The sequence below is a fragment of the Bos mutus genome, chromosome 5 (genome assembly GCF_027580195.1).
Source record: "Bos mutus isolate GX-2022 chromosome 5, NWIPB_WYAK_1.1, whole genome shotgun sequence".
Lineage (NCBI taxonomy): Eukaryota > Metazoa > Chordata > Mammalia > Artiodactyla > Bovidae > Bos > Bos mutus.
Genome location: NC_091621.1, coordinates 6,321,180 through 6,348,525, shown reverse-complemented (window position 1 = coordinate 6,348,525; position 27,346 = coordinate 6,321,180). Strand labels below are relative to the sequence as shown.

General features: G+C 43.3%; 1 long non-coding RNA gene across 1 annotated transcript; it reads left to right on the top strand.

The window, feature by feature from the left end:
* Window positions 1-234: 234 nt before the first annotated feature.
* LOC138987807 (uncharacterized) lies at window positions 235-27,144 on the top strand. Its single transcript, XR_011464099.1, has 3 exons — window positions 235-491; window positions 12,887-13,119; window positions 26,927-27,144. It is a non-coding gene; the product is annotated as an uncharacterized lncRNA (long non-coding RNA).
* Window positions 27,145-27,346: the final 202 nt, after the last annotated feature.

Genomic DNA, 27,346 nt, shown 5'->3' with positions numbered 1-27,346 from the left:
GTCTTTTCATGGCTTGACGGTTTGTGCCTTTTTGGTACCGAATAGTATCCCATTCAAAGAAGGCAATGGCACCCCACTCCAGTGTTCTTGCCTGGAGAATCCCATGGACGGAGGAGCCTGGTGGGCTGCCGTCTATGGGGTCGCACAGAGTCGGACACGACTGAAGCGACTTAGCAGCAGCAGCAGCAGCATTCCATTGTCTGAATGTACCACAGTTTATGAGTTCCTCCACCTGCTGAAGGACATCTTGATTGCTTTCAGGTTTTGGCGATTGTGAACAAAGCCTCCATAGACACCAGCATGCACATTTTTGTGCGGACATAAGTTTCCAACTCCTTTGGGTAAATCCTGATGGAATAACTTGGTTCGTGGCCATTCTGCTTCCTGGTTCATGACCCAGCAGGAAGGACCTGGAGAGGAGACGCACAGTCAAGGGCAGGACCAGAGGTGATGTGGATCTGGGCACCAACAGACAACTGGGATTTTAAAAGGTTTGTAAATCAAAGATAATATCTTCATTGCCTGCTTCATAGAACTGTGGGGGGTGGGTGTGTCAAGTGAGAGAACGGGTACAAGAATGCCCAGTTAAATGTAACGTGTGAACCTGTGAGGTTTGAGGTTTTATATTTGTGCGGTACCCATTTTGCCACTGTTCCAGTTTTTAAACTTTATTGAATTTTTTAAATTTTATTTTTTATTGAAGTGTGGTGAATTTACAGTGTTGTGCCAATCCCTGCTGTATAGCAAAGTGACTCAGTTATACACATATACTTAATTTAAAAAAATATTTATGCTTATTAAAATTAGTCTTTTAACAAGTAGTTCCAGAGTGCCTGCTCTGTGCTGGAAACCAGGTTCTGGGGTTTCAGTGATAAACTGAAGGATTCACTCACCTAGATCTGACTTTCCATTGAGAGCCCCTCGCCCACTTCAAATGACAATACACGTGGAGGTGCAGATGTAAGCTAGACGCTCTGAGGACACCAGAGGCACTGGGGTATCTGGCCTTCATGGCGCAATGAGTAGCGGACACATGCAAGGGGACGTGGGCAAGGGAAGCCCCATGTCAACCTGGAGCCTTCCTGCATCGCCCTCCCAAACCTGAAGAGTTTCCTCTTGACCTTTTGGAGGTAGTCAGAGAGACGGCTGTCTATCCACCAATCAGAAAATACAGCTACCTGTAGATTCCTGATCACCATGAGGTCACTTCAGTTCTTTAAATTGGGTTTGTGGATTCCCTTCGCTTAATAACAATTCTAACTATGCACTGAATGCTCTAGATATTATTCCAGACACCATTCTAAACTGTTTACATGCAGTAACGCATGTAAAATTCTCACAACTCCATGAGGGTAGGTCCTGTATTATTCTTTTCATATTCAGTTTTTCAGATGAGGATGCTGAGGTAGAGAAAGGTGAAACAGCTTGTCAAAGGTCCCAGCTGATAATCCGCAGGGTTAGGATATGAACCCAGGCAGACTGAACTCAACATTCATTCTCCTAACCTCTAGACTTTGGCATCTTTGATGATACCACAGTGTATAGAATACAGGCCACGTACAGGAGGGGTTCAGGCCTAATAGAGGGAGGCAGGCCTATAAATAAGTAGCTATACTGTGATGCAGTCAGAACTGCGATCATGGTGTGTGTCTGATGGTGGAGGAATGTTGAAGGGGAGGCTGCCCAGCAAGTGTCTGTCTGCCTTCCTCTTTCCCTTTCCTTCCCTCTTTGGCTCTGTTCCTGCCTTTCCGTCTTCCATCTCCAAATATTGATTGAGCATTTATGATATACAAAGATACGGACCAGGCTATAAGATACACAGGGTCCTGGCCCCAGTGGATCTCTGTCAAACGGGGAAAGCAGAGAGTAAGCAGTAATTATACGGATCCCATGAGGCTTGTGTAGATTTATCAAATTGTCTTGGCGTAGTACATAAAGTCCTCAGTTCTGGGAATGCCCTTAGTCCTGGGTAAATGGGACGATTGGTTATCCTACCTGTGTGAAGGGGAAGCATGAATTATTAACTTCTGTTTGATTTACTTGTAAATTTGGTCATTTGACTTTTTTTTTTTTTTTTGGCTGTGCCACGTGGTACTCAAGATCTCAGCTCCCTGACCAGGGATTGAACCCAGGCCATAGCAGTGAAAGCCCAGAATCCTAACCACTAGGGCCCCAGGGAACTCCTTTAATTACTGTTTTTACATGGACTTTCTTTTGATCATTTGAGAGGTTAGATGATGCTTTTGATAGTTTTTAACCAGATGTATCTACTTGTTTGTGAATCAGTGGCTTCTGTCTATTGGCAGAATTTGTCTACTGAGGCAGAAGAGTGGACATTAGAATTACCTGGAGGGAGGAGGGCCCTTTAAAGTAGCCTAAAAATACCAAAGATTTTCTCCTGTCTTTTCCTGAAAGTTTTATGTTTTGCATTTAAGTCCATGACCCATTTTAGAGTTAATTTTTGTATTAAGTGTACAGTTTAGGTTGAGAGGGAGCTTTTTATTTTCAATTTCCTTAACAGTTGTGAAAGTGAAAGTCTCTCAGTTGTGTCTGACTCTTTGTGACTCCATGGACTATACAGTCCATGGAATTCTCTAGGCCAGAATACTGGAGTGGGCGTTCCCTTCTCCAGGGGATCTTCCCAACCCATGGATCAAACCCTGGTCTTCCACACTGCAGGTGGATTCTTTACCAGCTGAGCCACAAGGGAAGCCCTAACAGTTGTAGGCATATTCAAATTATCTAGTTCATATTGAGTGAGTTGTAGTTGTGTTTTTCAAGGAATTGGCCCATTTTTATCTAAGTTGTCAGATAATCTGTATTCTCAATAGCTTTTTAAAATTCACTTTCCTCTATTAGTTCCTTTCACACTGAAAAGAGATGCCAATTCCTACCCCAACAGATACCTTCCCCACCCTCTTTCAGGCCATGGAGCTGAGAAATGACAAAAAGCATTATTCTGTATCTCAACCCAGAGCCAGCATCTGGGCTGCCAGGCAGAGCCCGGGATGTGGCAGTCCCAATGTGAGCTGACAGGTTTTCAGGGAAGCAGCTGGCTTTGGGGGCTTCCCAGGTGGCACAGTGGTAAGAATCCCCCTGCTAATGCAGGATATGCAAGAAATGTGGGTTCAACCCCTGGGTCAGGAAGATCCCCTGGAAGAGGGCATGGCAACCCACTCCAGTATTCTTGCCTAGAAAATTCTATGGATAGAGGAGACTGGCAGGCTACAGTCCAGGGGGTCCCAAAGAATCAGACATGACTGAGCACACACACTACAACACACAGCAGGCTTTGAGCTTCTCTAAAGTGTCCTGGAATCCGAGAGGGATGAAGACCCTCTAAGTCTGGGGTCCCCAACCTCTGGGATCTAATGCCTGATGATCTCAGGTGGAGCTGATCTAATAATAATAGAAACAAAGTGCACAGTAAATATAATGAACTTGCATTACTCTGAAACCACCCCGCCCCAGTTTCATGGAAAAACTGACTTCCAAATTTTTGGCTCGTGCCAAAAAGTTTTTGGGGACCACTACTCTAAGTCACCCAAGCCTCCCTGGAATGACCTCAGAGGAAGGGAGATACTCCAGGCCCCTTCCTCTCGACCAAGTTTGAGAAGAAATGCTGGGGACCCTGGACACCACTAGGTGGCGCCCTAAACACACAGTTGCTTGCAGTGGCCAATGGTGGCTCCAGGCAGCTCAGCTCAGTGAGAGGAACTCTAGAGTTCAGAGCCTGCAGAGACCCCCCCACCAAGAGCACTGGGCTGGTGGAGTTTGCAGCATTTCTCAGACTTCCCCTGCAGACAAAGGTGCTAAAAGCTTGAGAGGGTGGAGCTGGCTTAGAGATGTCAGAATCACCAAAGAGGAGCTGCGGAGACAGGGCGTCCACCGGGAACCTCTGTCTGATTAGGAAAAAGTGACGCCCAGCAAGTCCTGGAGCAGAATCTGGAAGAATCTACCTGTCTTCATCCAGGTCTGGGTCCCCCACACCACCCTCTTGCCCCAATACCATCTGGCCAATCTAGCTCCCTTATTAAGTAGAGTCCTCTGGAGTCCATGGGGAGGCTGAGATTGGTTGTTTTAGCATCTGTCTGTAACCGAGCACCTTGGCCAAGTGTTAGGCGTGCATCATCTTTGCTAGATTCTGGACTAAGTCTCAATCCTGACTCCACCGCTCGCAGGCTCTGCAACCTTGTAAAGTTCCTTAACCTCTGTGAGCCTCAGGTTCATGTCTGTCGCATGGGGATGACGGCACCCATCTCATAGTGTCGTGACACTCTAGGTGGATGTGCAGGACAAGTTAGTAAGTAAGCAGAGTAAGTGAGCCCTCGACGGATGACGGCACTTTTATTATCGCTCTTGTTACTAGTTTCTGTGCCTGTCCGGCTCCAGCCCCAACAGTACATGTATCTGTTTCCTCCTGCTGCTATAACAAATGTAGTGGCTTAAAACAGTGCAGATCTATTCTCTTAAAAGTTCCAGTGACCAGAAGTCTATGATAAAGGTGTTGGCAGACTGAGTTCTTTCTGGATCCTTCCCAGAAGCATTTGTTTCCCCAGCTTCCACAAGTCACCCACATTCCTCAGCTCAGGACCCTGTTCTCACATCCCTCCAACCTCTTGCTTCTATTGTCACATCTCCTCCACCTAACTCCCATCCTGTATCCTCCCTTTAAAAATAAAAGTCTTCACTGAATTTGTTACAATATTGCCACTGTTTCATGTTCTGGTTTTTGGCCACATGTGAGATTTTAGCTCCTTGGCAGGGATTGAACTGGCACCTCCTGCATTGGGAGCTGAAGTCTTAGCCACCAGACTGCAGGTGAAATCACCTTCCCTCCCTCTTTTAAGGATGTTTTTTTTACCTCAGACCCATTCAGATAATCCAGGATAATGTTGCCATCTCAAGCTCTGTACCTTAATGTTACCCAGTGAGCAAGGGAGCAGTTTGTGAGAGGCTCCAGGGAAAGTTCTCTCTTCCACAGGGCAGAAATGAAAATGACAATCACTCAAGCAGTAGGTGTGTAGAATATGACATATGCAAAAGATTTTCATCACAACTTTGCCTGTAACTGTGAGCAACTCGAAGAAACTGTAGAATTTGGTTAAGTACCTGTTGGCCTATCGATAAAAGATGACCTACTGTTACTTGAAATTATATGGTGTCTATAAGACATGAAGAAAAGTTTAGAGAATAATATTAAGAGCAAAAAAGATGCTCAAAACTATGTGTGTGTGTGCACGCATGCTGTGATTATGACAATGTAAACATTATGTGGGTTTATCAGAATTAAATGAGAAGGCCTTTATTAATAAATGGAAATAATTACTTTGTAAGGCTGCTGGGATTTTGAGTAGTTAAAAATACACTTTAAACTATTCTACAGTGGACTCTATATTTTATTTTCCTTAAAGACATTCCCCCCCACCACCATTTATTAAAAAATGGAAATAATTACTTTGTAAGGCTGCTGGGATTTTCAGTAGTTAAAAATACACTTTAAACTACTCTACAGTAGACTCTATATTTTCCTTAAAGACATCCCCCCCCCACCACTGTTACTGCAGTAATTTCTGAACAGGCAGACCAATTGGTTGCCATTTTCCAGGCCATGCTTGGTGGTCACATTATCCTGATTTCCCTGGCAGTCACACTCCACTCTCATGGATTCCAGGCTTCAGAGGGACGCTGTGTGTGGCAGAGTGGAGGGACAGAAAGGGACCAGGTGTCCCAGATCTCAGTGAGCTGCTGGCCCGCGCTCCTGCCCTCCTCCCAGGTGGGCCTGTGTACTTCCCAATTGTTCAACACAGCTGGGATTGGACCTTGGGTGGAGGCAGAAAGCACCTAAAGCTCAACCCTTTCCATGATTTCTCCTCGGCTTTCATCTCATTTTAACAGCACTATAAAGTCAACATATTACCTTTAAAAGGTGTTGAAAAGAGCCACTTTTGGAAACTGTGCTCTGTAGAAACAACTTTTTCTTATGCTCCCCTCCCTTGGCCTTTTCCCCATCTCTTGCCCATTTTTTCCTACCATGATTTTTTCTAGAGGTGTGACCCTCAAATTTAGGCTGTATTGGATTCATGGGGAGGGACCAGTTTTTTCTTTTTTTTTTTTTAATGCAGGTTCTTGAGTCTCACTTCCAGAGGCTGCTTTAGTCCAATTCCTGAGTGGGTCTTTGTATCTACATTTTTACCAAGCTCTCCAGGTGACAGTATAGCCACTGGATTTGAGAACCCCTGCTTGCATTTTAGGGGTGCTCTGGGCAAACTCAGAGAAGATACAGAGATGAGACCATCTGAAGAGAATCAACACTGCTTGTTTCCTTTTCTTTCAAATGCATAATCAAACACCTGAACAACATGAAAACAGTATTTGCAAATTATGTATCCAATGCAGGGTTAATCTCTAAAATATATAAAGAACCCAAACAACTCAATAACAAAAAAGCAAACAATCTGATTAAAAAACTGGCAGAGGATTTGAATAAACACTTCTCCAAAGAAGACATACAAATGGCCAAGAGCTATATGAAGAGGTATTCGACATCACTAGTCATCAGGGAAATGAAGTAAAATCCACAATCAGGGACTTTGCTGGTGGTCCGGGGCCCAGATTCAATCCCTGATCAGGGAGCTAGATCCCATATGCTGCAACTAAGACCCAGAATAGCCAAATAAATAAAAACCATGTATGGAGTATGGAGGTCCTTCAAGAAATTAAAACTAGAACTACCATATGATCTAACAATTCCACTTTTGAGTATTTATCTGAAAGAATTAAAAATACTAATTCAAAAAGATATATGCATTATAGCATATATCACATTCATTATAGCACTGTTTCCAATAGCTAAGACATAGAAGCAGCCTAAGTGATGGATGAATGGATAAATACTTTTGTTGTATATTTATACAATGGAATATTATTCAGCCATAAAAAAGAATGAAATCTTTCCCATTTGCAATAACATAGATGGATCTTGACATCATTATGCCAAGTCAAATAAGTTAGAGAAAGAGACAAATACAAATAAGGATGATATCACTTATATGTGAAATCTAAAAAAACAACCATAACAAAAAGCAGCTCAGAAGCAGAGGAAGTGGAGGAATCAATGGGTAAAGTGGATCAAAAGATTCAAATTCCAGTTACAAACAAAGTAAGTCATGGGGATATAATGTACTGTATATTTGAAAGCTGCTGTGAGAGTAATTTTTAAAGTTCTCATCATAAGAAAAAATTTATATATTGACTAGACTTATTGTGATTATTTCATAATATATACACAGTATTGTGAAATACAATGTATTTAACAAATATTGAATCATATTGTACACCTGAAACTGATATGTTACATGTCAATTACATCTCAATTTAAACAATGACTTGTGACTTGCCCATTCAAAGGAACTTTGGTAAAGGTTTATATGCATCTGATTTGGGTCAAAATTAAGTAGCCAAGCTGAAGACTGTGCCCTCGTGGAATGACAAATTGCTTGTGCTCAAAAGATGCTTTTACACAAGTGCTTGAGATCTTGACCAAGGTTCACAGTTCTTTACAATTAGATGAAGGCATGAAGACTTTGATGATTCAATCACTTTTAGAATGTTTTGTTTTTTTTATAATGAGAATGTAATACTATTTACATGTTTTCACTGATTCTAAGATGCTGCACCTGCCCCCTCTACACACACTTGTAGCAGCTGTGTGATTGGAATGCCTTATGATCAATGTCTTATTGACACAAAGTCAGAACTTGGTTGTCATTGTCATTACCTCTGATCACAGTCAGAGAGCGGCACCCTTGAAAGAAACTCTCTCTCACTGATGCCATTGATCACCTGCAGGGCAACTTCAGGTTGAAAATATGAACCCTGACAGCACTGAGTTGAAAATCACTAAGATTTGGATTCTGTGAAGAATTTTTGAGAATAACTTAACCAATTTCTTTCAGTTATACTTTCCTCTTTAGGTGTGCCCAAGGGCCACATGTGATATGTCTGAATAAGCACTTTTGATAAGGCTAAAATAAAAATGTTAAGAGCTAAAGCACTGGGTCATATGTTAGTTGGCAGCATTTTTTTTCTTTCTTAGTTGTACGTGAAACAGTGGTGCTTCTTATAACTGATGGCGTCTTAGATACAATGAAATGAAGGAACAGCTCACACGTAGCACTCCTTGCTTGCCAGGCATGAGCATTCTGTATGCACAAACTTATTCAAATCCTCATGATTGTTAGCCCATTTTACAGATAAGGAAACTGAGGCACAGAGCTAAGGTCACACAGCCAGAGACTGGTAGAGCTGGGTGGGGTTCCCACTCAGGCAGTCAACTCCAGGGTTCAGACTCAGAAGCTTCACTGCAGGACCTGATGTAGAAGGGTGTAAATTTACAATGTGTCAGGTAGTAACTAGTGAAGCATTTTCAATCCAACTGGTATTTTAGCATTTGAGCCAGCATAGAATTAATTAGGGGGAAAAGTGCAAATGTGTTGCAAAGACAATGTCAAATCTGTGAGGAGCAAAAAAGATAGTAGCCTGCCTCCAGGTTATTTCTCACCCTGAACTCCCCAGCAAGTCCTGCCTCATTCTCTATGAGCATCTCACATTAGGAAGTTTCTCTCGGTTTCTCTTTGCATTCAGTGGAATACTGAAAAGAGCAGAAACAAAAACTGTTTGGCTACTCATCTTTTTCCATCTGACATGGAAATGGGGAGTGACTTTAATTAAGACTTTTGCACAGAGGTTTGCTGCCTTTGTCAGGGGAACAGACAGTCCCAGTCTTCAGGGACAGGATTTGGGGTTGACTTATTCTTCTTTGTGAAAGATTAAGTTGACATGAAGGCAAAGGGTAAAAATGTCTATTCAGTGTTGGACCCAAGGTAAAGGCTACTGCCCCTCCCAAGTTTCCTTTACTTAGCAGATATTTTTAAAAGCCTGAATTAGTGCAGATTTTATATTATCTTACTGCTCTTACCAGCCATGATAAGATTGATCCCATGACAATGAAATTTGAGATATGGGTGACTGCAGTTGATCAGGAAGACTGAATCTTTGAAGGTGAAGACTGAATCATTTACAGGTGACAAAAGTTATAGTCTCCGTGATAAAACAGGAACAAAAGAATCAGTCTTTGTTCATGGAAAATTTCTTTTGAAAACTGTCTTTCTTCCAAGGTAAAAACGGCCATCAAAAACAGAGACTGGGATCAGAGACCTTAGAGCTATCGTTTGACCCAAGCTTCCGGCCCTCTCAGCAAGAGGATGTTCACAGACTGCCTTGGGACAGGAGCCCCAGAGAGGTGCAGGAGGCCTCACCCCCCATCCCCACCCTGCTACAGCAGCACTGTCTCTGTGACTTCCCTGCCACCATCTGCCATCTAACTTCTGCAACCCACATCTTTATGTGCATCTGAATTCTCAAAAGCCATGCAAAGATATTGCCTGGGTTCCGAATCTGCTATGCAGCATATACTCCGTCAATTCAGCCCCAATTTTTCGGAACTTTAGCCTTGGTACTTTAGCACTGACTGAAAAAAAAAGGCAGAAATTTTTAGGAAACAAATAATTTAAGGCATTAGTTTTGTATTAAGAATCAGATGCAGCTGTATTACTGAGGAAAATGTGAAATGTAGGTGACTTTTAAAGAGAAAATTAAAAGTAGCAGATTGGTTTTCATCTTCCTGGTAAGCTTCAGATGAGATACCCCCCCAAAAAACACCCTCCCACCGTGCCCCTCCCTTCCCGAAGCCCCCAAGATTGAGTATTCATTTTTAGTTGCCCTGAGGGATACTGTTGTGGAAAAGTTTGAGAAGTTCTGCTTTACAAAGACTCCCTTGAGCCTCATAGCCATTGGTCATTAGGCAAGAAAACACAGCCAGTTCCTTCTGTCCTGGGCTGCCTTCCATTGCTGTCCACCCATGACCATGGTCTGTGCGTTGATGGGCAGGGTCTTCGGAGTTGAGGTCTCCCTTGGCAGAATGTCCCCTGTAGTTTTAGCCCAGGAGTCCATGTTGTGTGGTTTTTCAAGGCTAAATTAGAGACCACCCTAGAATTTGGGGGCTGAAATGAGGCCTTTTCCTCTCTCTGTCTCATCTGCTTTGGGGATAGTGGGGAGTCAGACCTCTGACAGGCTCAGTTTGGGAGCCCAGTGAAGCAACCAACAGAATCCATACCTCTATGCATAGGCAGAATGGAATCTTTGCAAATCTTTGAATAAAATTTTTCTTATTGTACTGGATTTTTAAAAGGAGAGAACACATTTCCATCGTCCCTCCCCTGTCTTTCACTGTCTCCCAGAGTTTGCTCAAACTCATGTCTATTGAGTCTGTGATGCCATCCAACCATCTTATCCTCTGCTGCCCACTTCTCCTCCTGCCCTCAGTCTTTCCCAGCATCAGGGTCTTTTCCAATGAGTCAGCTCACTGCATCAGGTAGCCTAAGTATTGGAGCTTCAGCTTCAGCATCAGTCCTTCCAGTGAGTATTCAGGGTTGATTTCCTTTAGGATTGACTGGTTTGATCTCCTTGCAGTCCAAGGGGCTCTCAGGAGTCTTCTCCAGCAAGGGTGTGAGAGAAGGAGAGAAACTGGGGAGAATTCCAAGGGGAGACAGCCAGCTTCTGACGTGGCTCCTAAAGACCCCCGTCTCCTGGCTGTCACATCTCTATAACTCCACTCCTCTTGAGTCAAGGCTGGACCAGGTGACTTTCTTCTGATGACTAGGATATGGCAAAGTTGATGGAATGGCACTTCTGTGATTAGGTTACAAAAGACTGTGACTTCCTCTTGCTGGCAGATTCTCACTACTGCTCTCTCAGCTTGCACCCTTCAATGAAGCAAGATGCCTTACTTGTGAGGTCCACATGTCAAGGATCCAAGGGTAGCCCCTGGCCAACAACCAGTGAGGAACTGAAGCCCTCAGTCCAACAGCCCATGGAGAACTAGATCCTGTCAACAACCACGTGAGCTCAGGGTGGGTCCTTCCCCAGCTGAGGTTTGACTTAAGATTGCAGCGCCTGCTGATACTGTGATTACAACCTGTGAGAGACCCTGAAGCTGAGGGCCCAGCTCAGCCATGTCCAGATTCCTCACCCACAGAAATGGAGAGATAATACATATATGTTTCAAACCGTCATGTTTGGGGATAATTGGTTATGCCATGATGTATAACTAATACACAAGGGTTTTTGGTAGGGCAAACTGGAAGAAATAGTGATCATTAATCATATCATAATGTTAGTGTAGATAAAGCACTTTCTGATTGGAAAATAGTCAACTTGGTTTTGGATATGTACAATACACACATATTTCTGTTTCTGTGATCGTGTTTTAAATGGTAGTTAGCTATGATCTAAATGCTCTCCCATGAGCCACTTTAAAAAATGTTAATTAATGCATCTTCAGAAATCAGAGTCTATAATGATTTTAGTCACAATTATTTCTAGAAACAGAGAACATCAAATCCAGTACCAACCTATTAATTCTGGTGTCTCATTTTCGGAGTTTTTTTTTTTTTTTTTAAACTTATGCAAAAACTGGGATAATTCATCTTTTTTATCTCTTTAAGGAAAAGATTTGCTGGAACAAATTGACAGTACAAACCATTTAACAGAAAGAATCTTTAATTTTTAGCGTTTAAGAAGTGTTTATTTATACGTTAACAGAATTATTCACTGTTAGTAAAAATTGCCAGAGGCTCTGAATTATGATAGCCTAGATGGAGACCAGAAGTCAGGCACGGAACCAAGAGAAATGAAGGAGGTAAAATTGGCAGGCTGGTGGTAATCAGCTGGGTGTTGGGGTAAGGAAGAAGGAACTGTGCAGACATTGTATGCTGCTTAGCCACTGCCTCATCTTTCTTGCCCAAAGAGCACCATCTTGGTTCTGGTATTAGGTGGCCACTGTGACGAGAGAGAGGGTCTCTATAGGACCCCAGAAGGTGAGTCATTGTTAATCTCTGCTGTTGTGATGATTCCATTCCCTTTACCCATGACTGGCTTAGGGATGGATATATGACAAAATCCTGGCCAGTGGGATGTGAAGGAGATCACATCCTTCACAGGTGTGGGGCACCTCTGTGGAGGGTTTCTTTGCTCTTTGGAAGAGAATGGTGAGGGGAAGCTTTGCTTTCCCGCTTCCAGACATTGCTCTCCGCTTGTGTGACTTGGAACCAGGGAAAGCATCTTGGGAGAATGAGGGGAGTTGGGCTAAGAGACTGAGGATGGCCCAGTGGAAAGACAGAGGAACCTGGGCTCTCAGCACTGTGTTTGCTCCACCACATTAACCAGTCCTAGAGCTGCTGCATGTGTAGGCCTTGTTTTTATATGAAATGGAACATTTCCTAGTGGTTTAATGTATTTGGAGTTAGGTTTTCTGTTACTTGCAGCTGAAAGCATTCTGCGGTGGGAGAATTCTAGGCTAGATGTAGTTTTCTGGCTTGATTGATGGACTCATTTACTGACTGGGGAATTCAGGAAGAGAAGGTGCCAGGGTTGGGGGTGGAGAGGAATGACGGCCTGGGTTCAGAACCCATTTGTTAGAGGTGTCTGTGGGACAGCCAGGTGAGGACATCTGTGGACGTTCTGCTGTGCAGTCCTGCAGCTCAGGACTGAATTCTGAGCAGAGAGAGAGCTGTGAGAATCCTCATTCAGCGCACAGGAGATGGCTTTATCACAGCCTTGACTTGGGCTGGAGTCCAAGCTTTACCACTTGATACCTATATAAGCTAAGGCAGTTAACTTAGAGTGTAAAGTGGAAATGTGTATCTTAGCGCTTCCCAAGGAGGAATTTTACCGCAGTATAGCAGTGTGTTGTGTGTGTGTGTGTGTGTGTGTGAGTGTGTGAGCACGCGCTGTGCTCAGTTCAATCATGTCTGACTCTTTACAGCTCCAGGGACTGTAACCCACCAGGATCCTCTGTCCATGGAATTTTCCAGACAAGAATACTAGAGTGGATTGCCATTTCCTCCTCCAGGGGATCTTCCCAACCCAGGGATTGAACCTGTGTCTCTGGCATCTCCTGCATTGCCAGGCAGATTCTTTACCACTGTGCCACCTGTGTAGCAGAGACTATGCTAGATCTTCACTATACCTGTTTTCCTTCACCTCCTGGATCCATGGGTAAGCCTCCCATCCCAGTGTCCCATGCTGTTAGGTGGGGTCATGTGGGTGAATTCTGATCAGTGAGATACGATGCTCTCCCTTCCCTTATCTGCCAGCTGGATGCAGAGAATCCAAGAGAGGCCCTGAGGCTCCAGGAAATGATGGAACCTTTCCATGGAAAAAGCCTGTGTCCTGGAGTGACTTTGTGGAGAATCCCCACCTGCCCATCACCTACATAAAATTGTGACATGACAATGAATAAACCTAGACCATGTTGTTTCTGCATTAATTAGCATTCCCTGCCTTGACTCACCTACCCAGCATTCCCTGCTTTGACTCACCTACCCAGCATTCCATGCTCTGACTTACCTACCCAGTATTCCATGGCACCCAACTCCAGTACTCTTGCCTGGAAAATCCCATGGATGGAGGAGCCTGAAAGGCTGCAGTCCATGGGGTCGCTGAGGGTCTGGCATGACTGAGCGACTTCCCTTTCACTTTTCACTTTCATGCATTGGAGAAGGAAATGGCAACCCACTCCAGTGTTCTTACCTGGAGAATCCCAGGGATGGGGGAGCCCGGTGGGCTGCCGTCTATGGGGTTGCACAGAGCTGGACACAACTGAAGTGACTTAGCAGCAGCAGCATTCCTTGCCCTGACCTGCATACCCAGTATTTCCCAACATCTGATAACCAAGATGATTTAGATGGTATCCAATTACAAACTTTAAATTGTAACACACTTATTTTATAGGTATTAGAAAAAATATAGACATACACAGAAAACTAGATCACCAGTCTTATGATTTCAGAGATGTCATTACTCGGGACAAGGGCTGATTTAATGAATTGAGTCAGTTAAAAATGCTGAGTAAACACAGAACAGGTGTTAAGTGAAAATGGTAACAGTGCACACACATGCTGGCTTACTTTGTGAAGTGGTCGTGAGACTAAAAAGACATGATGCAAGCAAAGTAACTCTCCTAGGCCTGACACATAGGAAGTGAATGATAAATGGTAGCTCTTATCATGTAGCTCACGAACCTGTAACATAGGATTTACACACTGCATCGTGTGGCCGGCTTATTGTTTACTTGGTCATCACCCCTGCTCACACTGAATGCCTTAGGAGTAGGGATCTATCTTATCTCTCACAGAATCTCTAGTACTATCTCAGTGACGGGCACCTAATGGGAAGCCAATAAATGGAGATTGAATGTTGATAATCTGGGAGTGTAACATCCTTTCTAGGGCTGCAGATTTGAATACACCGGACTATGAACCTCACACAGACAAGACCCATGTCTGGCTTAGTGCTGGGTCCAAGCACACAACCCAGTAGCTCATATATTGTTGGTGCTCAAGAAAGACTTGTTGTGAATAAACATGTTTATTTTCATCATTGTCACAGAGTATACCATCCACACGGTCCTGGACCAAGAGAACAATACTTCTCAGCTCTAGATGAGGAAAGTGAAATCTGGAGAAGCAAAGTCAAGAGATCACATAGACACAGGAATATACAGTGGGGCCTTTGAAAGTTCCACAGGATGTGGAATAATTCTTCATTGTAAAAGACTGTTCTGAGCATGGCAGGACATCTAGTATGCTTGCCAATGCCTGTTCCTACCGATGGTGTCCCAATTATTGCGCTCATCAAATATGCTCTCACAGATCTTGAAATGCTCCATAGGAAGCAGTACCCTATCTGGGAACTACTGGTCCAACCTACCCTCTGAAATAGATGAAGAAACTAAAACCTGGACAGGGAGAGAGACTTGCCCAAATGACAGAGCCAGGATTTAGACCCAAGTCTCGATATTACACCAATAATCTTTCTCCAATCATTGATAGTATGAAAGTTTAGATTAAAAAACTGAGTTTTGGGAGGGAGCAGGGGTTTGGGGTTGGTCATGACTTAGCACCCCAAGATGGTCTCAGGGCTTCTCCCACCAGCTGATGAAGTGTGGAGTCCATGGGATACCCCTCCCTTTTCCCCTCGTCCCTTCTCTTGTCTCCCAGCAGCTCAGTCTGCCTTGGGGAGGAGGCAGCATGCAGGAAGGGGCAGAGAGTGGCTGATGAATCTCCCTCCCAGGTAAGAGCTGGCTCTGCCTCCTAATAGAACTGAGATGAGTGTGTGTATTTTAAAACAAATAAATGTTTCAGGCCCCGAAAGGGAGATGTTAATGGCTCCATTCGAATCCAGTGGAATTTATTTTCCATCAGGTCCAGACTTTCTGAGAAGCGTGGTTCAATCAAGGTTAGACATGAAGGAAGCACTTGTGGGCTGAATGGACACAAAGTCAACCCCAAAACATTCACCCACTGCACATTTCTTAATTAAATCTCCAAAGCTGCAGCTGCCTCTGGCTGGTACACAGAGACATACTAGCTTTTGCTTGCTCTTTTTGGCTTTTTCCATGGTGGAAAAGGTAATCTTTTCAAACTTGTTTTCACAATCAGCTTTGAGACAACCAGCTACCTACCTACCCAGGCTAATCCATGTGTCTCCATCGGAGAGGGTGCTTGTCAGCCAGTAATGAGAAGTTTGGCCAGCCCTTTCAAAATGATTATTTTAAACAATGAATGGTGTTTACAGAAGTGAGACTGGGAATAGAGATTCATAATAAATAGCTCGAGCAATAATTACTTATTTTCTATATTTATCGAAAATGACTACATACAGTATTGCTGTTTTCTCCTAAGAGAAAAATGCGGTAATTATCACAACTATTTATCTACTTTCCTATTTTAATGAATCGCAATTGGTATTTTTTAATTACTAGGGCAAAAAAGGAAAATGGCAATCCTTAGGTGAGATGGCTCTAGTGTCATTAAGAATGTATTTGTACATTAATATCAGTAATGGTGTGCAGAGAAAAAAATATATATGTCAGGCTTTGGGGCTTTGCAACATAGCACCCAGCTGTTAGGCCTATGACAGAAAAGCAATTTGGCATTGAAACTGTCCCTTGGATTCCTCAAATGAATTGTTTTCCTTGGAATTGTATGGAAATGACCTCTTTTAACCAAGGAGACATATTCTGATAGCACATGTTCATTTTTGTTTAATGATATCCTGGCAAATGTTCAACAACCAGCTTTCCAAGGAGAAGAAGTCCTGATATAGTGTTGGCCAATTTCTGTGGTGTAAATGGTCCCTTCATAGCAGATTTTAAGATACCCTCATGATATCATTGAACATGCATTTGGGTCACGATGTGTGTAATTGACTCTCACAAGCCATTGTGAGCTGCCTCCAGCACATCACTGGATATAAGTTACATCTGATACATATTTATTGAGACCCTACTGTGTGTGAGTCACTGTCCTAGGTGCTGAAGTCACCACAGTGAACCAAACAGGCAAAGCTCCTGACCTAAAAAAGTATAGAGTAGGAGAGACAGATGATAAACAAACAAGCTGGTCAGTAAACATGTAACATACCTTCAAAGAGCTATGAGTGGAAAATGAGGCAGAGTAAGAGGGTGAGTTGTGACAAGGTGGGGGCAGGAGTGTTTTTCTGTACAGCGGACAGAGAGGCCCACTCTGAGGGGTGTCATGAGAGGACAGGTTCAGTGAAGGAATGAGTCCAAAGGAGAAAACAAGCATAGAGTTGGTGAGGCGGGAGTGAGAAGGTTTCGTGGGGGTTTTATTTGGTCTATTTCCAAAGGGCCAAGATGTGGGAAGCCTTGGGTTATCATCTAAGACCCAGACATATTTCTGGTGATTCATGCTCCAATGAAGCATTCTGGCCCTAAATTTAGGCAAGGGTCAAGCCTGGGTGGGTGACCCACAACTCTCTCTCTCATCCAAGTACAAAGGCTCTCTTTTGAGATGTGTGATATCCTAGTTTTTAATTCTTGTGTGTCTACCATGCCTCCAGCTCCCTGTTTCTTCATGGAGATCAGCTCCTGATTGCCACATCCCTCTTACATTCAGACTTATGCCCCCTGCCTGGGATGGCACTCTATGGGGAAGGATTTGCTCATTGCTGATTTCCCATCTCCCAGGAAACTGCCTAGTCCCCTGCCCCCCGGTCAACATTCAGTAAATATTGAATTAATTAACACAAGAAGATGCAAGCATCTAATTAGTTCATTAAGACTTCCAGTAATGTCTGGCCTAAGCTGTTACCTAACACCCTAAACATTTCAATGGAGAAGGAAATGGCAACCCACTCCAGTATTCTTGCCTGGAGAATTCCATGGACAGAGGAGCCAGGCAGGCTATAGTCCATGGTGTCACAAAGAGTCTGACACTACTGAGAGACTAACACACTACCTACATTTAAAAATCCTCTTCCTGCCAGTCTTGCTCACTGTTCGGCACCTACAGATTGCCTGGGAACAGGTTCTCATAAACCATTCAGCCATTTATTGAATGCTTGAAAGCATGGATCTTGTTTTATTTTTATTGACTTTAATTTTTATTCTGAATTACTTTTCTTTTATTCCTCCTTCTTTCATTATAGATAGGGCATTCTATTGATTTTGTTCTTCAATTTTGTGTGCAGGGAGGTAAAATTATCTATGAGTTTTATTTCAACACAGCGAAAGAGGCATTACAATCTGTTGTTCTATGAAGGGGTTGCTGGATCTGACAAGTGTGAGAATTCCTGGGCTGGACAGAATGAGTCTTGGCTACTTTCCAGTTACTAACAGGCCTTAAGGGGTCACCTTGAGCATCTCTGAGGCTGTAAGAGAACATGGGCAGCCTGAGGGCAGCTTGCAGGACCTTAGGAAATGCCACTGAGTCTTCAATGAGACCCACGTCTGGAACAAAGGCAGGCATTCCTTTCTGGGTGTCCCCAATGAGCATGAGTTGAAATCAAGAGCAAGAACTGTTTCATTTCTGGTGCTTATAGAACCTGTGCAATGATTCAGAGTGTGGGGGTTTAAAGTGTGTTTCTCACTTGACGCCACATTTGATGTTCAGCACACAAAGAAACTACAAAGTCAGAGAGGTGATCCGAGAAGTGAGCGTCCCTTCCTGGTGGGAGAAAGTCTTGCTGGGTTTAAACACAAATCAGTGTGCTCTATGCTAATAATGAGATTGGGAAATGTATTGACAGTGGAGGTGTTTTAAGTGTGAAGATAAAACAGACAGTTCTTTTCATCTATTTATTGGTGACAAGTCTCCCAGCTCAAGATTTTGTTGTTCTATTTTTTTTTTTCCACACTGGTTTCTAAGGTAAAGAATTTCACAGCAGGACTTAATCTTCAAAAATAGGTAACTGGCAGCTTAGGTTTGAGAAAATGATACAAGGACTGTCACCACAGTAATCATTGGCTCTATCCCTCACACCCTGCCATCGAGACTGGAATGGTCATTTTTGTGTGAACTAGGAAACCAGGTTCATGGAGGTCAATGGATTTGCCTGAGACCAGCCTTCTGGTAAGGGCAGCCCAGGGCTCAAACATATGCTTTCTGGCTCTAAGATTTTTGACAGGGATTTAATAATGGAAGGCAAGAACCATACTGTACAAATCAGAGTTCTACGGAGAAACAAAACCGATATATGTTTATCAAGAGAGAACATATTCTAAGGAATTAGTTCACATGATTATGGAGGTTTGGCAAATCCCAAACCTGTAGGTTAGGCTGACACGCTCGAAACTCAAGGAAGGGTTGCAGTTTGAGTCCAGAGGTCGTGTACTGGCAGAACTTCGTCTCACTCAGGGGAGGTCAGTCTTTGTTCCAGTCAGGCCTTCAGCTGATTGGATGAGGCAAATCCACATTATGGAAAGTAATCTGCTTTAATCGAAGTCCACCGATTTCAGTGTTGACCTCATTCAACCACCTTCACAGAAACATCCAGAATAATGTTTGACCAAATATCTGGGCACCGAGGCCCAGCCAAGTTGACACTCTAAATCAACCATCACAGATACATTCATTTAAAAATATATTTCTTAATGATGGCAAGTGCAGTATATATCCAATATATAAATATGAAAATTGCAAAAAATATATAAAAAAGAAAGAAATGTTAATCCTACCAGGGCCTACTGAGATGGATCCTCCTTATTATCTTCATTCTAGGCATACAAACAGTATAAAAATGTATTTTCATACCCACAAATGATATCATTTCACAATAATGTTTGGCAGTGGACTGTTGTTTTTTTTTTAAATTTAGCAAGACTCTATGAATTTTTCCCCAGGTTAATAAATATTTTTCTCCATCCTGATTTTTAAAGACAGCACAGCAGTTCTGTCTCACAATGGCTGTAGTGAATGGCTTCTCCTTCTGCTCAGCATCTTTTCTCCTTTTTGTCTGATGACAGTATTTGGTTCAGGTGGTTCTAAGTCTTACCTCTTGACCCAAAGGATAGACAAGAGTTGTAAATATCAAGAAAGAGCATTTTCTTCTCTTTAGGTTTATAGGCTGGCACAAGATGGGTCCAGGACTGCTGGTGGTCATTTTTATCAATACTTGGACTTGATCCTAAGAGCAAAGCTAGTCTAGAGGAAAGCAGAGAAATGAAGAGAAACAAAGAGTACATTGTTTGAACACCTGGATCCAACCGTGCCTGAAGCTACTCTCCTTTATTTTTCAGCTCTGGGAGCTCAAATTCCTCCTTTTTTTGCTTAAGTCAGTAGTTAGATTCTATTACTTTCCCAGAAAGAGTTCAGAGGCCTGTCTGATGTGGTATCACTCAACTTACGTGCACCAGTAGATGACTGTGTGATGTTTTTTCTGATAATTTACCCATGATGGGCAAGATGTTACAGAGAGGTTTGGGGATTGCAAGATGATTCAGATATAATCTCTCATCTCAAGGAGCCTGCGATCCAGTAATTGAGCCCAAGTGCATTTTTGTCATCTACAGGGATATAATCCCAGTGGCTTGTGGAAATGAGGACAACTTCCCAAAGGGATAAACATTTGATATTGATCTTGAGAGAGAGGGAGAAAGGGTTTAAGATTCCTTTTCAGGATCTGAAAGGTCCTACATGGCCTAGTTTTGAACCACATATTCATGTACATATGGATGGCCTGGGATCTTATTAAAATGCAAATTATAATTCAGTAGGTCTGGACAAGTTCCTGCATTTATAATGAGTTAGAAGGTGAGGTCCACAGGCTGCCCTCTGAGGAGGGAAGGTATGTCTCTCACCCATTCCTCCAGCTCATCTCACACTAGCCCGTACATGACCCCTCTGCCCAGCTCCTTTGTGCCCTGGGAGTACACCCAGCTCTGACCAGCCTCAAGGCCTGCCACCCACTGGATCCTTTGCCTGGATTGCTCTTTCCTTCAGTGTAGGGCTCCTTTCCGATCTCTGCTCACATGTCCGATCTCCACTCACACGGCCACACAGTGCTTCCCCAGCACTCCTTATTTTTGAGCTTGTCTCCCATCATGGTGAAGGCAGAAAATGATACTCACCAGACTAAAGGATGAGGGAAACATCAAGGAGCTCTGTATCTCTCACATCTGTGATCTGTTCTTGGCACATGGCCTGGAAGCTTTCTTAGCAGCTACCAGAATGTGCAATTATCAAGTTGATTTGTTCACTATCTGCCTTTTCCAATAGAAGGAAAGCCCTGGAAGGCAGAACCTCATTCATCTCAATCACTGCTCCTTCCTCATGGTGCTGGACATGTGGCAGGTGCTCAGCGAATATTCCCAGAATGAATTGAATGCAAGTGCAGAGTGAAACAGGAAGCAGGAAGGACATTTCTGGCAAAAGAAAGATCATGAGCAAAGATGGGGGATAAAATGAGTAGCTCAGTTTAGCTGGAGCCTGAGCAGAGTCTGTACAAGAGGCAAGAGTGGTAAGGAGGGCTGAGAAAGGGCCCGGTGAGGAGCCAGTAGGTGGTGGGCACCAGAATCAGATCTGATCCCAGTTCTGCTTTAGGAGCATCCCTCTGGCTGGTAGGGAGGAAGAGAGAGAGCAGAGGGGCTGGGAATGGGACACAGAAAATTGCCAGAAAGCTCTAAGGCAATTCAGGTGAAAGTGGAGGTGGTGGGGGGAAGGGAGGAATGAAGTAGACAGATGTGAAGGCAGCTGAGGACTGGGCACAGGAGGCTGATGAGAAACCCAGCACTTGGTGATCGAGTGGGGGCAAGGGACCAGGGGTGCGCAACTGGCAAGGGTGATCAGAAATGGAGAGGTTAAAGTGAGCGAAATTAGAGTCATTCCTTGGTTCGCTGATTCTAGTTTGGAGGACAGATGGAGTTATATAACCTGAAGTTCCACACTTAATGAAGGTGTCAGCCTGCAGTACTGACAGCAATAGCAGGAGATGCGTCACTGCCTTGTTCTGAACGTCAGTGTCTATGATCTAGAATGGGGGTGATGTGCACACCTTGTAGAGAAGTTGCGAGGTTTGGAGACAGCACACGTGGGTGAGTGTTCATGGGAGGATGCAGGGGAGTGAGAGTCATGCTGTGCCGGCCGGAACCCCTCCAGGACAGAAGCATTTATTTCTCCAGTTACTGGGCACCTTGGAGGCTTATGGGTGACAGAGAGCCCTGACTCACTCAAGGTCAGCCACATCCAGGGATGGGTTGATGTCGGGGTACAAAGGCCCAGCTCCCCGCCAAGTGGGGACAAGTCTGAAGCACCAGCCTAGCACCAGAGCTCTCAGTGGGGTGAGCTAAGGCTATGTTGTGATGGCACTGAAGCCCTACCTCTCCCTCCATCTAATCCTGCATCCTTGCATGCACCAACAGGACAGGTTTTTTTCCCGAAGACACTCCCCAGTAAATTTCCTGTACGTAAATCTCCATCTCTGAGTCTGCTTCCTGGGGAACCCAGCATGTGACAGAGGGTATTATCTCGGCACAATGATCTTAAGCCACCTGAGTATCAGGTGTTACTAGCTAGCCAGAATCTTAGGCACTATTCTGTGAAGTTGCAGACACTGAGCGGGAAAGCGATGTTCTGAAGGCCTGACCTGTCAAGCTGCTTCTCAGGCAGGTCAGAAATTCTTTACTGTGCTGTGGACCTTTTCTTAATGTTTAGAAATGCATAAAACAAATGCATCATATTGCAAAGTAAACCGATTTTATGGAAACACGTTTATCAAATTGTTATCAAAATAGACTATGACTATCAATATATGGCATAGCAGTATAGAAGGCATTGTGATAGAGTAATATAGTTAACAAAAAACCTATCAGTGGGTTTAATAGTCTAAAAAAACAGGGAGTGTTGATATCTCAAGATGTATATAGCAGCTGCCATGTGATATGGAAAGATCTGACTTCTGTTGGTGAGACTTTACAGGGCTTGCAAATACTGAGGTCAACAAAAATCAAGGTGTCATTCCCCCCACCCACAACCATGGGCCTCCTGAATTCTATTCATGGAAGCCCAGGGTGTTTATGGATCTCAGGTTTAAAAAAAAGCCTTGGTATTGTGTAATCTACTTAAAGATGCTTAGTTCTAGATGGTGCAGGCAGGTAGGGATTCATACTCCTAGGGAGACATAACATTTGATCAGCAGGGTCACACCTCAAGACACTTGCTACCATCTCTTCTGTTTTCAGTATCTCTGGTCAAGCTCAGGTGTCTTACTAATCAGCACAGAGAATAGCAAAAGAGGGGTTTTACTAGTGAAATTTGTGGCCAACAACCTAACAGATGTTAGACTGGGCTTTCGTTAGTAAAATTAGTGGTATTCAAGATGAGGGGATTGGCTGAAGTGACACTCTCCCTGCTTGGATGGTTGAGGTAGAGGAGTCAAACAAGGCTCACCCTACACCTTCAGAGATGGTGCCTGTGCCCAGCCACGGGGTTGCAGGTTATGTGGTTGCTAACCATAGGAATAGCAGGATCCTGCCTCTGAAACCTTGTCATCTAATTCTTAAGAAAATGTACCCTGTAACATGCGAGCAGATCAGTTAAAAAGTTGGAGAGCTGGAACTTTACCAAGTTTATAATTACATGGTATAAGCCATTTGTTAACTGCATGCCTGTTAAAGGTAAAGTCTGTGAAGTATGATAGAATTTGATCTGAAGTTCACTTTCAATGTAACTATAGTAAGGTTGTAAGAGAAGAAGTTAACCCTTGCCCACTTCAAACATTCTGGAAATTCTTACAGCTATCAAAAAGAACCCAAAAAATTGTGCATAATTATATGGGCTTGGGTAGGTTTCCAACAATGACACTTAAATTTTCAGGAGTTCTGTCTATCTAAAATCAGGGTAAAATACCCACCTGCCAAGGCAGGTAAATGTAAGAGATGTGGGTTCGATCCCTGGATTGGGAAGATCCCTTGGAGGAGGGCATGGCAACTCATTCCAGTATTCTTGCCTGGAGAATCCCATGGACAGAGAAGCCTGGCAGACTACTGTCCATAGAGTCACAAAGAGTTGGACACAACTGAAGCGACTTTGCTTGCATGCGAAATGTACACCGCCACCAGTACTTTACAAGAGACAGGTTTAGGATGCAGATGGAAGACCAGTCAGAACAAAGTGGGTGGAGCTTTGAGTTAATTACCCAATGGATGTTTAGATAATTAGCCTGGAGGGGATAAGAGTAGGTCAGAGTTTTACCTAATGGCCCCAGAGAGAGGGTCTATTTGACTTGGCTGCTTCCCTATGCAGCTAATGTGAACAATTCTTGCTTTGTTGGGATGATTCCAGTCTTAGCAAACAGCCAGCAGGGCTCCCCTAAATGCCCCTCCAGAGAGAAATGAATCCTGAAAAGGGAGGGTTGGGGAGAGCTGAATGAGAGAGTGCTGTGTCTGCTCTCCTTGCTGTGTCGGGCTTCACTGGGGATGAAGAAAAATCTCTTTGAGTCTCTTACTTGAAAAGGACTCAAGGTTTTATCAGGAATGGTTTGTAATCCAAACTAACCCTTTCTTTTTACCAATAATACTTTTGTATAAAATCAAGTAGCAATCACAAGACCTAGTGAAAGACAGCAATATGCTAAAGCACCTTATAACTGTAAGTTATAAGGAAAGGGAAACAGGAGGGAGATGAGTAGGACTTCAGCCCACATCACCTCAATAAACACTCTGCTCATCCTCAAACATAAACTGTAGACCAACAAACTCACTCATTCAATGCATGATTTTTACCACCTACAGCGCCCCGGTTCCTGTGCTAGGTGCTGGGGGCATATAAAGAGCAGGAGAATCAAGGTCTCGTAGATCTTAGACTGGGGGGAGAGACGAACAACAGACACATATTAGCAAGCGTGCGTGCATGCATTTGTGCTCAGTTGTGTTTGACTCTTTGCAACCCCATTGACTGTAGCGCTAGAATGCAGTTATACATCACAGGCTAATACAGAAATTAGCCTGTAATTCTAATCATAATAAATGTTAAGGAGGAAAATGGAGGATAACATGAGAATATAAAATAAGAGGAGAGGTGGCATCTAACTAAGCTTGGAAGATCAGGAAAGACCTCCCTGAGGAGGTGACATTTAAGCTGAGGCCTGAAAATTGAATCAAACATCAGGATTGGCTCCTAGCAGGTGAAGGGTGTGTGTGTGTGTGTGTGTGTGTGTGTGTGTGTGTGTGTGTGTGTGAGCATTCTTTGTAGAACTCATGCAAAAGCCTTAAAGTGGGTGGTAGCCTGGCCAAGCTGAAGAAGTAGAGAGTAGGCAGAGTGACTGAAGTGGGACATAAGGCAGAATGGTAGGGGAAGAGGCAGGGAATGTGCTGGGATACAGATTAGAATTAGATACAGCTGTCCTTGGGGCTCACCATCAAGTGGGAAGGATGTGTGTGATTGGGTGAGTCATAGCAAAGTAGAGATATCTACCAGGGGACTGAAAGACTTCAGAAAATAGGAAGACTGGTACTGCCTAGAGGAGTCAGGGAAGGCTGCCCAGAGGAGGTGATATTTGACTTGGGTCTCAATGGTTGCATAGGAGTTTGTTAAGCCAAGAGAAAGGCAGAGAGGAAAGCATGTTAAAAGGCCAAGTGAGCAGTCAGAGTGACCAGAGTGTGGACTGTGGTACAGGAAATAAAAGGAAATAACCTAAGACTTACAATAAAAGCTGAGGGCCAAGGATATTTACTATTTTTCTTTTAATTTCAGTTCAAATGTGAATTTATTCTGCCTTGGAGACACATTCAGCTACGTTTTTCTAATTTTAAACACTGAACATATTGCCATAATTTTTGTTTTCTGAGCTCATAAGTGGATTCAATTCTTGTTCTTGGTTGGGAGGAATCTTTTCAATGACCTCAAGCTAAGGCCGTTGCAAATATCTTTAAAGTAGTTATATTCTTGCAAATTTATTCTACACTATCCAGCCCTGGAGTTGGTGATATTTACATAACTCAGATGTCTGAGCTGGGGGCCATGACACTTATTAAGCTTTGAGGAATTTACATTTTTCTATTTGGAAACTTCCTGAAGCACAGAGCTGACTCTTCTGTATTCTTAGAATTCTCTCATTACACATATACACTTCATTGCCTAGATCTATCTGGGGGCTTCTTATTTCTGGAATAGTCACTAATCCTACCCATTTTCCAGTCCATCAACAACATACCTGGTCTACCATTTCTCATCAAAATAATCATGTATTTGTTTTGGTTGACTATTAATAGTGAAACTATACCCATAATTCAATGGACATGAGTTTGAGCAAACTCTGGGAGATAGTGAAGGACAGGGAAGCCTGGCATCCTGCAGTCCATAGGATCTCAAAGAGTTGGACACAACTGAACAACTGAACAAAAACAAACACCCATAATTAACTAGTAGTGTACTAGTTAATGGGGAGGAGGATTTGTAGTGTTCCAAATTCTGTGGTGTTAATATTCCCATCATACTAGTTCCAAGCTACCTATTTTTAACGACTGCCTCACAAAATTCCTGAAAATTTAACAATTGGCACACCACTGGAACTGTGCAACCTTTGTTAGTTTACTTAAGGTCTTCAGATCTGTTTTCTAATCTACAGAGTGAAATAATGTCGATAATAGTAACTATGGCCTTGGGTGGGTACGAATATTAAATAAGTTGATGCATTGAGAGCATTGGCCAAAGTACCGTATATGTAATAGAATGTGAATTCAACAAATATTGTTGTGACTATTGTTTTAGTTTACAAGTACTTGATTATTATTTAATGAGTTAAGCCCAAATAAACAAAGTGCGCTCTCCAGAGCTTCTCTTAAGTTGAGGATTTCTACAGATTGCCAGAGAGGTGGGTCATGTATTGCTGTTTTGCTGCATGTGAGTCTTTTGTTAATAGGTCAAGTTTTATTCACTTCTGTTTAGCAAAATATAGTTCTGCAATTGCTTCAACAATGTCTTGCTAGTGTATTGTTGGACTTTCATGACTCTGTCTCTTAAAAAACAAAGCTTTTGGCTCTTCATGATTCAAAAAAATGTCCTTTATGATTTTCTCTTTAATACCCACAAAGGACTGAATTATACCCTATTCCTTCGTGTATTTCAGAGGGCACGGAAATTAACTTGCCTGCTTTGTGCCACTAATAATATAGTACACAGCACTGTCAAAACAGCTTTATAGATTAGCAACACTACCTGCGAATGCCCTGCCGACTTCCAGAAGTTATATTAATGGGCAGCTGCAGAAAATCTGGCAGAATGAGCATCTGAGATAATGGTTTTGGTGAGAGCTTCTGGAAAGGCTTTTGTGATCCTTAAAGAAAAACAGACTAGAGGGTGTGATAATCTTTCATTTTATAATAAAGTGTCAGGATGTGTCTGGCTACACATTACAGAATACCTAACGATGGCTGTAGCAATAAAGACATTTAATTATCTCATAACAAGATGTCTAGCAATAGGCAGTTCCAGGTTTGTGCAATAGCTCTGGATGACTTCCTCACTCCCCTCTGTCACCCTCAGTATGCTGTCTTTGTTCTTAGGCTTGGTGCCTCATGGTTGCAAGATGGCTGCTGCAGCTCCAAGCATCTTGTCCTTAACACCAGCATGTTCAAGGCAAGAAGAGGGGAGTGGCTGGTGTTAAAGAACTTTCCTCTCAGCTTTTCTCAGAAGCCCCCAAGCTGACTTCTCCTTGAAGCTTATTGGCCAGAACTCAGGTATGTGGCCATGCCTAACAGTACAGAAGAATGGAAAGGCAATATCTGGCAAAGTGCAATGGGTCACCGTATTGGTTTAGCCCAATCGTGGTTAATTGCTTGGGGCTTGGGGAGGAGTCCTCAGTCCCTGAATTCAACAGCTCTTTACCATCTACCAGAGCAAAATTTAAGTTCCAGGTTCTGTTAGCAAGAGATGGGGGTGGTGAGGGAGTAGAGCAGTATATGCCACCCATAATAAATAAATGT